Source organism: Rhinatrema bivittatum, chromosome 9 (assembly GCF_901001135.1).
Source record: "Rhinatrema bivittatum chromosome 9, aRhiBiv1.1, whole genome shotgun sequence".
Taxonomy (NCBI): domain Eukaryota; kingdom Metazoa; phylum Chordata; class Amphibia; order Gymnophiona; family Rhinatrematidae; genus Rhinatrema; species Rhinatrema bivittatum.
In genome coordinates this window covers 26,749,605-26,762,234 of record NC_042623.1, presented here as the reverse complement: position 1 = coordinate 26,762,234, position 12,630 = coordinate 26,749,605, and the positions used below count along the sequence as shown (strand labels likewise).

At 48.0% G+C, this 12,630-nt stretch overlaps 1 protein-coding gene across 5 annotated transcripts in view; it reads left to right on the top strand.

Moving 5' to 3' along the window:
* IMPDH1 (inosine monophosphate dehydrogenase 1) overlaps positions 1-12,630 on the top strand; it is a 303,033-nt gene that overhangs the window by 105,153 nt on the left and 185,250 nt on the right. The window lies entirely within an intron of this gene.

The following is a 12,630-nucleotide window of genomic DNA, read 5'->3' as shown; positions in this document are numbered from 1 at the left end:
AAAACACACTTTTTTTCCACCAAAAGTGGGGGGGAAATGTCTGTGCGTCTTATGGAGCGAATATAAAAAATAAAAATCTAACAAAACCCCCCACCTTCCTGACCCCCCCCACCCCCAAAGACCTGCCAAAAGTCCCTGGTGGTCCAGTGGGGGTCCTGGAGCGATCTCCTGGACTTGGGCCATTGGCTGCCAGTAATCAAAATGGCGCTGACCAGCCCCTCTGACATATTAAGGGTAAAGAGCAGTCGGTGCTATTTTGATTACTGGTAGCCAATGGCCCTTTGCCTTTACTATGTCACAGGGGCTACCACTGCCATTGGTCGACCCCAGTGACATAGTAAGGGCAAAGGGCCGTTGGCACCATTTTGATTACTGGCAGCCGACTGCCCAAGTCCAGGAGATCGCTCCTGGACCACCAGGGACTTTTGGCAGGTCTTTGGGGAGGCGGGGGGGGGGGGGTGTCAGGAGGGTGGGGGTTAATTTAAAGGGTTGGGGGGGGGGGTTCCCACAGAAAGAGAAAGATAAGTTGTCTGATCTGGGGAATGGACCGCAATTTTATTTATTTAAATTCTTTTAATATACCGATGCTCAAGACCAAGTCTTATTGTACCGGTGCAATGGCCCTCCCCAGACCCGAAAACAAAATGGGGAGAGAAAAAATGTTATACACTCCCCTAATTTGCTCCAAAAGACGCACAGATGTCCGGGGACAGAGCTGGTTTAACACAAAATTTATTTTTTTTTAAATTTTCCCCCTCTGAATCCTAGGTGCGTCCCATGGTCAGGTGCATGTTATGGAGCGAAAAATACGGTATATGAGTGAGAGAGAGAATGAGTATTTGTGTGAGCAAGAGGACTATTTAAAAGTGAGCGTGTTTGTGAGCCAGTCAGCATGTATGTGTGAGAAAATATAAGGGAGTTTGTATGAGAATGAACATATATTTTAGTAAGTGTGTATATATGAGAGAGGAGAAAGTTTGTGCATACCTCCTATTCCTGACTAATCCATGACAATCTGAAAGTGACTGGAATTTAAAGTTCCCAGGTATGGAGAGAGGGATTTTTTTAGCCTTAGTTTAAATTATTGGGTGGTGTTTGCATCTGCTGTTTTGAAATATTGTATTGATTTTTTTGTTTTTTTTTTAATTTTCCAATGTTACTTATTTTTAATCATCTGTTCTATTCATCAGCTGATTTGAAATATTCTTTTTATGAGTATAGTTTTACTATTATGATTGGTATATATCTTGATTTTATTATTTGATGTTTAATGAGGAATGGTGATGTTTGTTTTTTCATCTGTGCACTGCATACAGAGTCTGTCTTGATATTGTTTCCAATTCAGTTTTTGTTTACACTTTATTGTCTCTTTATTCTGTATCGGTGAGGGTCTATGAGTTCTATATGTGTGACTGAGGTGAGGTATATTTGCTAGTGTGTAGTTTCTTTGTAGGGATCTATAATAACTTGACTTGTTCCGTTATCCTAATATCAGGTGTATTGGTGTGTTAGGGCCTGCTGTAATAGAGTAGGTAGGCAGTACAGAGCCTGAGGCAATATAAAAACAGCAGACTCTAGCACTCAGTCAATGGGAATGCACTGGAATGCTGGGGGGGTATGGAGAAGTGGAAGCAATCTACAGTCAAAAAAAGGATGGGGTGAGCCAAGAGGAAGTGCCTATGCAGTGTTGGGGAGGCTTCGATAGGCTGGTCTTTCCTCCTGAAAGGATCAGCTGGCTGTGGGAATAGGAAAGGGGGAGAGTGAGTGCACATGTAGGCTGGGGAAGAACTGGCAGCAAGCAAAAACTTTTTTAGGTAATCATGTGGCATTACTGGTGCCACGGATTCTCACTGTGTGAGCATATGAGCAGCAGCAAAATGACAGAATGTGTGTTTCAGAGAGAGAGTCTGTCCCTGACACACACCCATACACACACTTTCTCTGACACACCTGTACACTATGAGCAAGAGTGTTTGTGAGTGTCTTTGTCTGAGACGCATGCCATTTCTCTCAGTTGGAGGAAAGCAAAAAAGGGAGTCATCCAGCTAGAATTTTTCCTTAATAGCCCAGGAGCAAAAAGCTCCATGTACAAACAGCTGAGAGAAGGACCTCCTCAATGTAGAATTATGGAACATAGCACAAACTATAGGAGGCTATAATTTAACTGAATCACCATATCCTAATATTGAAGTTACTCCTAAGATGCGTTGCTTCCCTTTCTGTTTCCAAAATTCCACAATTTCCAAGTAGCCACTCCAATCCAAAATCATCCTTACAAGAGGACCTAACCCATAAATACCATCCCCTTCGTAGACCTAACTCTCTAAAAGCACTCTGTCCAGTTCTGACAATGATTTGGATTTTGCCATTGTACCAAAATGCTAAATAGAGCCACTTTGTAGTACCCTTGAAAATCAGGAAAACTAATCCCACCAAATAATTTAAAAGCCCTTAAACTGAGAGAGATACCTACTCCATAATCAGCTTTGAAAACTTTAGCAACTTAAAATAATTCAGATGGAGACAGAAGTCCAGCAACGAGTTTGGGTCTATTTGGTCTTTTTTTGCACTGAGTATCACATGGATGATTGTCTGCCTCTTGGCAAGGTTTTCTCTGTGCACCCAGTGCAAAGCGCTTCTGGCTCTCAGAGAAAAGTCTGATCTCTAGAGGCTGCAGTAGCAGACAGATATATAGAAGAGACCTTTAGGAACATAGACCAGTCACAGTTCCAGCAGCTCTTGTGCTACTTTGGAAGAGCACCGTCACTTGCCCAGGAGACCATCGCCTTAATGGGCAGAATGTGGCTAGGACCTGCTCTTTAGGTGATGCTTTGTCCTGTGTTTTCAGGGCTGTGTGTCAGGAGGGAAGGGATAGGACCGCCGTTATAGTGGGTGTTTTTGATCATTAGGGATGTAGATAACTGGGTGGCTGGTAGGGGAGAGGATCGTTTGGTAATTTGTCTACTTGTGCCATCTAAATAAGATTTTAGAAAGTATTGGGGAGGGAGCTGACTGTAGTAGTACATGTGGGTATCAGTAACATAGGTAGGTGTAGGAAGGAAGTTCTGGAGGCTAAATTTAGGCTGTTGGGTAGGAAACTGAAATCCAGAACTCCAGGATTGCATTTTCAGAAATACTTCCTGTTCCATGCGCAGAACCCCAGCTGCAGGTTGAGCTCCAAAGTCTCAATACATGGATGAGACAGTGGTACAGTGAAAAGAGGGTTTTAGATTTGTAGGGAAAGGGGAGCCTACTCAGGATGGGCTCCACCTTAATCAGAATTGAACTAGGCTCCTGGCACTAATATTTAAAAAGGAGATAGAGCAGCTTTTAAACTAGACCATGTGGGAAAGCTGATGGTTGCTCAAAACCGTATGGTTCAGAAGGATTTATCTTTCCATGATACTTGGGAAAACAGGGAAGCTGGAATATCCCAGTAGAGAGTTTATACTTATGACTGAAGTAGCTCAGAGAGAGTACCCAGATGTGAATTACTCTAAATTAACTGTATTGTTTTCTAAAAGCAGTTTGTGAATACAAGGAGAAATGAAAGTAAAAATAAAAAAACATACTTTAAAGCAATGGTTCTCAACCTTCTTTCTGTCAGGACCCACCTGAGAAATGGTCACGTGCGTGACACACTGAACACATAATCATGGGACTAAATATAAACATATACTCTGCATCCACAGGAATCTCCCGCTTCCTAACAATGAGTGCAGAGAGAACTAAGACATTCCCTGTACAACTCACCATACAAAAAAGATATTCGGATTCCGGTATCATCTCATAACAGCATCACAAACTCCCTGCATTGTAAAATAATACAAAACCTGGAAAATCAAAAAAACCCCACTCTGTACATGTTTATCAAACCTGCCATACCGAAGCAGCACTAACTCCAAGAAATGAAACAGCAATAGCTCTACCCATGAAAAGTTAGCAGTTCACCACCAGTGCAATATCATATTGAGAAAATACAACAAATAACACTGATACTTTACTAGCAAGTAGGGATTTGTATCTCATCTCAGTCAGAATGTCCATTTCTTCTGACATATTATGGCTCTTGTACTGCCCTCCATGCCCCCATCACCCCTCACTTCTCCCAACTACTCAATCGTCCTTTCACATGCTCATATCCCTGTCCAACATTTGACACCCCCCACTTCTGCATCCTCTTCCCTGTGCCACCTCCCTGCCCTTCCCTCTCCCCTTCCCAGCATACCCCTTACTGCTCAGCACCCCATGTCCTCCCTTCTCCCCCAACCCAGCAGGCCCCACACCTCCACTTCCCTCTCCTCCCTACCCATCTTTATTTCACCTATCCTTACCTAGCAACCCCAATCTCCTTTCCCAGACTCCTGACTCCCTATCTCTCAAGGCCTTCCTACCCAGCACGTTTCCCCCTCCTCCTGGTTCCCAGCCAGCATAAGCCTTCATTCCAATCCAGAGTCTCCCTTTTGCTTTTCCAGGAGCAGATGAGAGTAAGAAGCACTGAGGAGAGGAAGATGAGGCAGCAGCAGTGGATCTATAGAACATGTGCCTCTTCCTCATTCTCCTGCTTTCATGTCTAGGCCCCATGGGGTGAAGAGAGCATTAGCAGCCTCACTGCCAGGCAGAGGAAGATTAAGTTGGTGTCCTACTGGGCTCATATAAACAGGAGGTGGTGATATCTCGCTCTGATCTAGGTGAAAGAGAAGGGAATAACCTCCCAATGGGCCAGGAAAAGAAGGAAGTAAGAGCAGCTTCCCCTCACACCCAATAAAGGAAAAATCAGCCAACTCCTGTCCAGATTGTCCAAAAGCAGTCTTCTGCTGGATCTGCGACACACTAGTGTGTTCCTGACACACCTGTTGAAAACCACTGCTTTAAAGTGTAGGTATGTGAATGCCAGAAGCTTGGACAGTAAGATTGGCAAGTTAAAATGTGTGGCATTATATGAAGATATATTTTATAGGCATTTTGGGGAGATAGTGGAAGGAGGATAACCAGGGTATAAATTATATTGATGTGATAGGGCAGATCAAATTGGTGGAGGTGTGGCAATCTATGTAAAAGATGGCATAAATTAAATAATTATAAAAATCCTACAAGAAAAATGTGCTGTGGAATCATTGATGAGTGAGAATATAGCGGGAGGTGTAAACTACCAGTCATCTGGCCAAAATGAAGAAACAGACGGTGAAATTCTAGCTGAAATCAAAAACAAATTTGTCAACACAATAATGGGAGATTCTGTTGCCCCTGTATTGAAAAGGTCTGTCTCTTATTGGGACATGTTGGAGAGTTTAGGTTTCTAGATGCCACAAATGATAGGGAGGGGCGGCTACTCTAGATGTCTTCAGTGGAACGCATGACTTGGTAGAAGGGGTTACTGTGGTGGGGCACTAAGCAATAGTGATAATTATACAATCAAACTTGATATAATCACTGGATGGAGGAAATTAAGTAAAACTATTATGGTAGCATATACCGTATTTTTCGCTCCATAAGACGCACTTTTTTTTCACCAAAAGTGAGGGGAAAATGTCTGATTCTCATGGAACGAATATAAAAAATAAACAAAAATCTACAAATCCCCCCCCCCCCAAGATTTGCCAAAAGTCCCTGGAGGGTCCCGGGAACGATCTCCTGCTCTTGGGCCGTCTGCTGCCAGTAATCAAAATGGTGCTGGCCGTCCAAGGCTCCTACCATGTGACAGGGGCTGACCAGTGGCACCGGTAGCCCCTGTCACATAGTAAGGGCAAAGGGCCACAGACGCCACTTTGGTTACTGGCAGCCAACGGCTCAAGAGCAGGAGATCGATCGCTCCCGGGACCCCCTGCTGGACCACCAGGGACTTTAGGCAAGTCTTGGGGGGGGGGGGGTCAGGAGGGTGGGGGGTTGTAGTTAAATTTGAAGGGTTGGGGTGGGGTTTTGTTTGTTTATTTTTATACAAAAGAGAACAATAAGTTTTCTGATCTGGGGAGTGGACCAAAATGGCCTTCCCTGACCTGAAAACAAAAGGGGGACAAAAAAATTGTATGTACACCCCTAATTTGCTCTATAAGACACACAGACGCCTGGGAACAGAGCCGGTTTAGCACACCGGTTTTTTGTTTTGTTTTGTTTTTTTTAGTTTTCCTCCTCTGAATCCTGGGTGCGTCTAATTGTCCGGTGCGTCTTATGGAGCGAAAAATACAGTAACTTTAAAAAACGGGAGACTATGATAGAATGAGGAAATTAAAAAAAAACCCCAAAAAAACCCAAACCTAAAAGGAGCAGTTGCAGGGGTTAAGTTTGCACAAGGCATGGGCATTGTTTAAAAATACCATTTTGGAAGCCGTCAATGCCTAGAGGCCAAGAGGAGCCGTTAGATACACCGACCCTATCTACCCCTCTGGGGGGGGGGGGGGAGGTCCCTCTCGTGAGAGAGGGAGCTGGTGATAGGCCATCTCCAGTGTCATCACACTCAAGGATGTCAGGATCTTCACATTCCTCTGCTTTGGAGAAAGACCGGGCCAAGCACTGAGGGAAGTCCCACAAGCATCATCACTGGTCACCGTTGGTGTAGGGCTCTGGGACCGGAGCGGCAGCAGCGGCCGCCGTGCTGCCATCAAAGAGACCCTGTGTAGAAGAGGCACTGTTCTCTATCAGACCCGGGAGCCAAAGGTGTTTTCCACCAGTTGTGGTGCTGGGTTCTGAGGAGGCTCTGGTGATGCCGCCGCCTCCTCCATCCGTCTTAACTACAGCGGACCATCAGGAGGAGTTGGACTGCAGGATTCAGCAGGCAGTGAGGAGTATCGAGCCGCTGTCTGCATCTGTGCCAGAGCCTGTTCAGTCTCTGTTGGTGCCCCTGCTAGAGCATCTAGTCGTTCTTCTGGGCATACTTCCGATGCAGTTGGTGTCCCAGCAGCCACCGATGCCTCCCTCTGGAGCAATTCCCATTATCGGGACCTCTGAGAAGGAAAAATCTGTGTGGCCGGCCCTTAGTGCCATGGCCGAGATTCCCCGATCCCATTCCTGTACCATTAGGGACCTTGGGGCTGTCAGTGCCCTCTGCGTAAACCGAGAGGCTTGGGCAGGGACCCTCCATGCTGGTTCCCGAGACTACCTTCTTTTTGAGCCATCTTCTCTGGATGAGAGACGTCTGTCTCCTCCGGAAGATTTTTCCGTTGCAGGCTTCATCTGGGCTGTGGCCAAGGGCCATTCTGTTCCAGCTTCTCACTGAAGAGGATGCTTGGCATAAAATGCTGGAGGTCTTCCAGTTTGATGCACCAAAGGAAGTAGTGACTGTCCCAGTCCATGAGATCTTCAAGGACCTTCTCCTTAGGATCTGGGAGCATCCTGTGTCCATTCCTCTGGTCAATCGGAAGGCGGATGCCATTTACCTGGTGCAACAAGCCTCAGGCTTTGAGAGGCGTCACCTTCCACACCACACCAGTCTGTGGTGGTGGAGTCTGCCTTCAAGAAAGCCAAGTGCTTTCGACCCATGCCTCTGCCCCGCTAGGTAGGGAGTACAAGGCCTTAGATGCCCTAGGTAGGAAGGTCTTTCAGGGCATTAAGCTTATTGCTCATATTGCGTGCTACCAACTGTATATGACACAATGCCACAGGAATTGTCGGAGCACCTGCCCCAGCAGCAGCAGGACGCTTCCATGGCGGTAGTACAGCAAGTCCTGGAGGTGGGCAAACACGAGGTGCAGTCCACCTACAGTGTATTTGAAACAGCGGCAAGGGTGGCTGCAGCGGGCATTGGTGCCCACAAAATGGCCTGGCTTCGTGCCTCAGACCTTGACCAGAGGTCCAGTAGAAGCTGACAGATTTACCCTGCACAGGCGATTAAAGTTAGGAATGCGGTGGCCCAGTTAAGACCACCATGAGACTCTGCAACATCTCTCGGCGAGTACCTCAGATCCGCCATCCTCTATCAGAAAATCTTTGTGACAAGGTTCCAGGAAGTCCTTTTACCACCAGAGAAAGTACTACCCTCCTGCCTCACGGGCATGCACGCCATGTGCAAGCTCTCGGGGGTCACTCGTGTCAACAACGGACCTCCCAGGCCTCAACCCACCCCCCAGCAAAGCCCCGCTACAGGGTTTTGGCTGCGGGGGAGGGAGAATGTGCCAGATTGCCGTACCCTTGGCTCTCTGTCCCCCCAACCCGGGGGCCGGCAACATCTATTTGCAGACCTTTAGCCCAGCATTATGTCGGACCAGAAGGTTTTCGCCATCGTTCATTGAGAGTACTGGCTGAACCTTAGGGATGTCCCCATGGACTCTTCCCCCGTGTCCATCATGGGGGTCTGTCCTCTCATCAGGAAGTACTTGACAGAGCTCTCTGCACTGCTAATGGGTGGTCAAAACTCTTCCCCCTCCCCCCTTGCCAGGGGGGCCAGGGGTTCTACTCTTGGTACTTCCTGATACCAAAGAAAACAGAGGGCCTGCACCCTATTCTCGGTCTGAGGGCCTTGAACAAGTTTCTTCAAAGAGAAAAGTTGAAGTTGGTTTCTTTGGGCACCCTGATCCCTCTCCTGCAAAAAGGAGACTAGTTTTGCTCCCTCAACCTAAAGGATGCCTATGCCCACATTGAGATCTTCCTCAGCCACAGGAATTATCTCCGCTTTCTAGTGGGCAAGGAGCATTTCCAATACCATGTGTTGCCCTTCAGCCTCGCTTTTGCCCCACGGGTCTTCACCAAGTGCCTGGTGGTTGTGGGGGCATGCCTGCTCTGGCAGGACATGCACGTGTTCCCCTGGCAGGATGATTGGTTAATCAGAAGCAACACCCAGCAGGGGGCACTCTGCTCCCTGTCACTAATTGCCTGTGTGCTGCAGTCTCTGGGGTTTGTCAACTACCCCAAGTTCCATGTCAGCCCATCTTCACATCTGGGTTTTATTGGAGCCAGATTGGACAATGTGCAGGCCAAGGTATTTCTGCCTCACGGCCGAGCGCTTGCCCTGGCATCACTGGCAGGTTTGGTCTGCTGCAGTTGTCAGGTTTCTGCTCGCCTGTTGCTCAGTCTTTTGGGTCACTTGGCTGCGTCTGTCCATGTTACCCCATTCACCTGCTTGTGTATATGCAGTGCTTATTGGACCCAGCCTCCCTGTCTTGGTGAGAAAATCTCTCCAATCTGGAGCAGGGACTTCAGTTTCAAGCTCCCCTTCACCAGATTGTGCTCACCACCGATGCATCCACCCTGAGTTTGGGGGGGAGGGGGGGGCGCGCATGTAGACAGCCTCCGTATAGAGCCGTTGGATGGCACAGAAAGCTTGCTGCCAGATCAGCTTCCTGGCGCTCTGAGAGATCCGCTATGCTCTCTGGGCGTTTCGGGATCATTTGTCCCACTAAGTGGTCTTGATCCAAATAGACAATCAGGTTGCTAAGTGGTACATCAAACAGGGAGGCACAGGCTCCTTCCTCCTTTGTCAGGAGGGTGGTGCAGATATGGTCCTGGGCCCTATCCCAGGGCATGCTCTTGCAAGCGATTTACCTGTCTGGGATGGAAAATGTGGTGGTAGACCATGCGAGTGGTAACTCGTCCCCTCGGTAGCAGACCGGATCTTCTGCTTGTGGGGAACACCGGATGTGGATTTCATTGCCTTCCCTTGCAACAGCAAAGTAAGTCACTTCTGCTCCCTGTACAGGAGCGACGGGAAGCCAGCCTCTGATGCTTTTGCCTGCTACTGGGGCAAGGGTCCTTCTGTATGTGTATTCTCAGCTTCTGCTAGTAATGAAGAGACTCATGAAGCTCCTGCAGGACAAGGGGACCATGACCAAGGCAGTTCTGGTTTCCAGTCCTGCAGGACCTTTCGCTCAATGCCTATCCATCTGGGGACCTCCCCTAAACTGATCATGCGGGAGCAGGGCAGGCTGTGCCATCCAAATCTCAAGTCATTAGCTCTGACTGCCTGGATGCTGAGGCTTGTCCTGCAGTCCCTCGACCTCTCTGACGTATCTCAGATACTGGTAGCTTCAAGAAAGCCTTCCATCAGGAAGTCTTACAGGCTCAAGTGGAGGAGGTTCTCGGTCTGGTGTGGAGGCAGGGCTGGTGCAAGGGGATTGGGCGCCCTAGGCACCTTCAGCCTTGTGCCGTCCCCAGCCCTGACTCCCCCCTCCCAAAAGAACTCACAAATCAACTGATGGCTCCCAGGCCGCCTGCTGGACCATCTGCAGCTCCCGGGGCCTCGGCTGCACTAATCAAAATGGCGCTGGTGGCCTTCAACCCCTACCATGTGACAGGGGCTACAGGTGCCATTGGTTGGCCCCTGTCACATGGTAGGGGGCTAAAGGCCACTGTGCCATTTCGGTTTGTGGCAGCCGTGGCCCCGGGAGCGGCAGATCGCTCCCAGACCCTCCACTGGACCACCAGTGGTTCATCGAGAGGGTGGCACTGGGGGTGAGGCGGGGGCTGGCAGAATTTTGAAAGGACACTTTTTGCCCTTTCAAAATTCTGCCGCCTGCTGCGATGCCCCCTAAGTCTCGGCACCCTAGGCACAGGCCTAGCTTGCCTAGTGGTTCCTCCGGCCCTGTGTGGAGGTCATGGCTTGGATCCATTCGCCTGCCTCATGCCGCAGTTGCTAAGCTGGCTTGAAAACAACTCAGTCGGGGTCCACCTGAGTGCCAACAGCGCTTAACATCAAGGTATTGGTGGTAGGCCCATCTCTGTGCAGCCCATAATAGGGCTATTTTATGCGAGGGTTCCTTCAGATGAAGCCCCCCCCCCCCCCCATGCATCCTCCTTTTGTGTTTTGAGACATCAACATGGTGCTAGCGCGGCTCATGCATGACCCTTTCAAGCCTATGCGCTCTTGAGATCTGAGGTACCTAACTTGGTTCTCTTCCTCATGGTGGTCACTTCGGCTTGCAGAGTTAGTGAGCTTCAGGCGTTGGTGATGTATCCGCCCTACATGAAGTTCTTTCATGATAGGGTGATCCTGCGTACTTACCCTAAGTTTCTGCCTAAGGTGGTGAGGGATTTTCATCTTAATCAGTCTATTATTTTAACCACCTTTTTCCTGAGACCTCATTTTCACCAAGGCAAATGGGCTCTACATAGTTTGGACTGTAAGAGGTCTTTAGCCTATCTCGAATGCATTACAGGCCGCAGACAGTCCACACAACTCTTCATATCCTTTTGACAAGAACAGAATGGGTGTTGTGGTGGGCAAACAAACTGTCCAACTGGCTGGTGGATTGCATCTCCTTCTGCTATGCGCAGGCAGACGTTCAGCTTGGAGGCCGCGTTAAGGCTTATTTGGTGAGAGCTATGGTGGCATTGGTGGCCCACTTACGAGTGGTTCCCATTGCTGAAATCCGCAGAGCTGCACCTTGGAGTTCCTTACACACTTTTGCTCACTAATTCTTGGACAAGGATGGTTGACATGTCAGTAACTTCGGCCAATCTGTCCTTTTGTAACCTCTTCCAGGCTTAAAAACCCTACTCTGCATGCCTAGGGCCCATTGTTTGGGTTCATGCTGTCTCCCTGTGTTGCCAACAGCACTACAGTTATTTTTGTCCCTGTTGGCACCTGGTTCAGTGTCTGGTCATCAGTCGTACTGGGAGCAGCCTGTAACTTGGTATTCACCCATCTGTGAGGACGACCATCCTGCTTGTCCTAGGACATAGCAGAGTTGCTTACCTGTAACAGATGTTTTCCTAGGACAGCAGGATTTTAGTCCTCAGGAAACCCACCTGCCACCCCACGGAGTTGGGTCCTCATGTGTTTTTGTTTTATTTTTCCGCTTGTGAATTCTGTTACAAGACTGAAGAAGGACCACACATGGACACACAGTGGCATACTGGGCATGCTTAGTGTGCCAGACCAAGTTCTAGAAACTTTGACAAAAGTTTTCCATGCTGGGCTCCATCTGTGAAGACTAACATCCTGCTGTCTTAGAACACCTGTTACAGGTAAGCAACTCTGCTTTACAGTAGACAGACTTTTTAAATTACAAAAATAAAACTCTTTCCTCTAGTATTTTCAGACTTTTTAACTGGAGCAGGAAAATGCAGAATTTTCTGAAATTGACATATACAGACATCAGTGATCATAATAAACTCATTTGGTCATTAGTGTCCATAAACTGCTTACTAAGCTTTAAAGAGGCTTCTACTCTAAAGAGTTCTGGACTACACGTTTTGTGGAAAGAATTCCCTTGCAAGGGCAACCATTAAAACTGCTTATTCCAGTGTTTACTCCCAGCCCTCGAGAGCTGCCAACAGGTTAGATTTTCTGGATATCCCTAATTTATATTAGTATGCATGAAAATCTATCTCGTAAGTATTCATTAGGGATATCTTGAAAACCTGACCTGTTGGTGGCCCTTGAGGGCTGGGAGTGAATACCACTAGCATAAGCATGTATGGTTGCCCTTGTGATGGGAATCCTTCCACAAAGAACTTTTAGTCCAGAGCTCTTAGAGTAGAAGCTTTTTTAAAGCTTGGTGAGCAGTTTATGGACACTAATGGCCTAATGAGTTTGTCTGCTGATCTTTGGACTCTGAACCGCAGTGATCCCCCCACTAACAATGCTGTTCACAGGAACAGGTTCTAGGATACCTAATCGAACTCTTGGTGCCTCAACTCCTGGGTTACTTTGAGCTTCTCGTGCTCCTCTTTCAATTGCAGAGCACAGAAGCTGTGAAG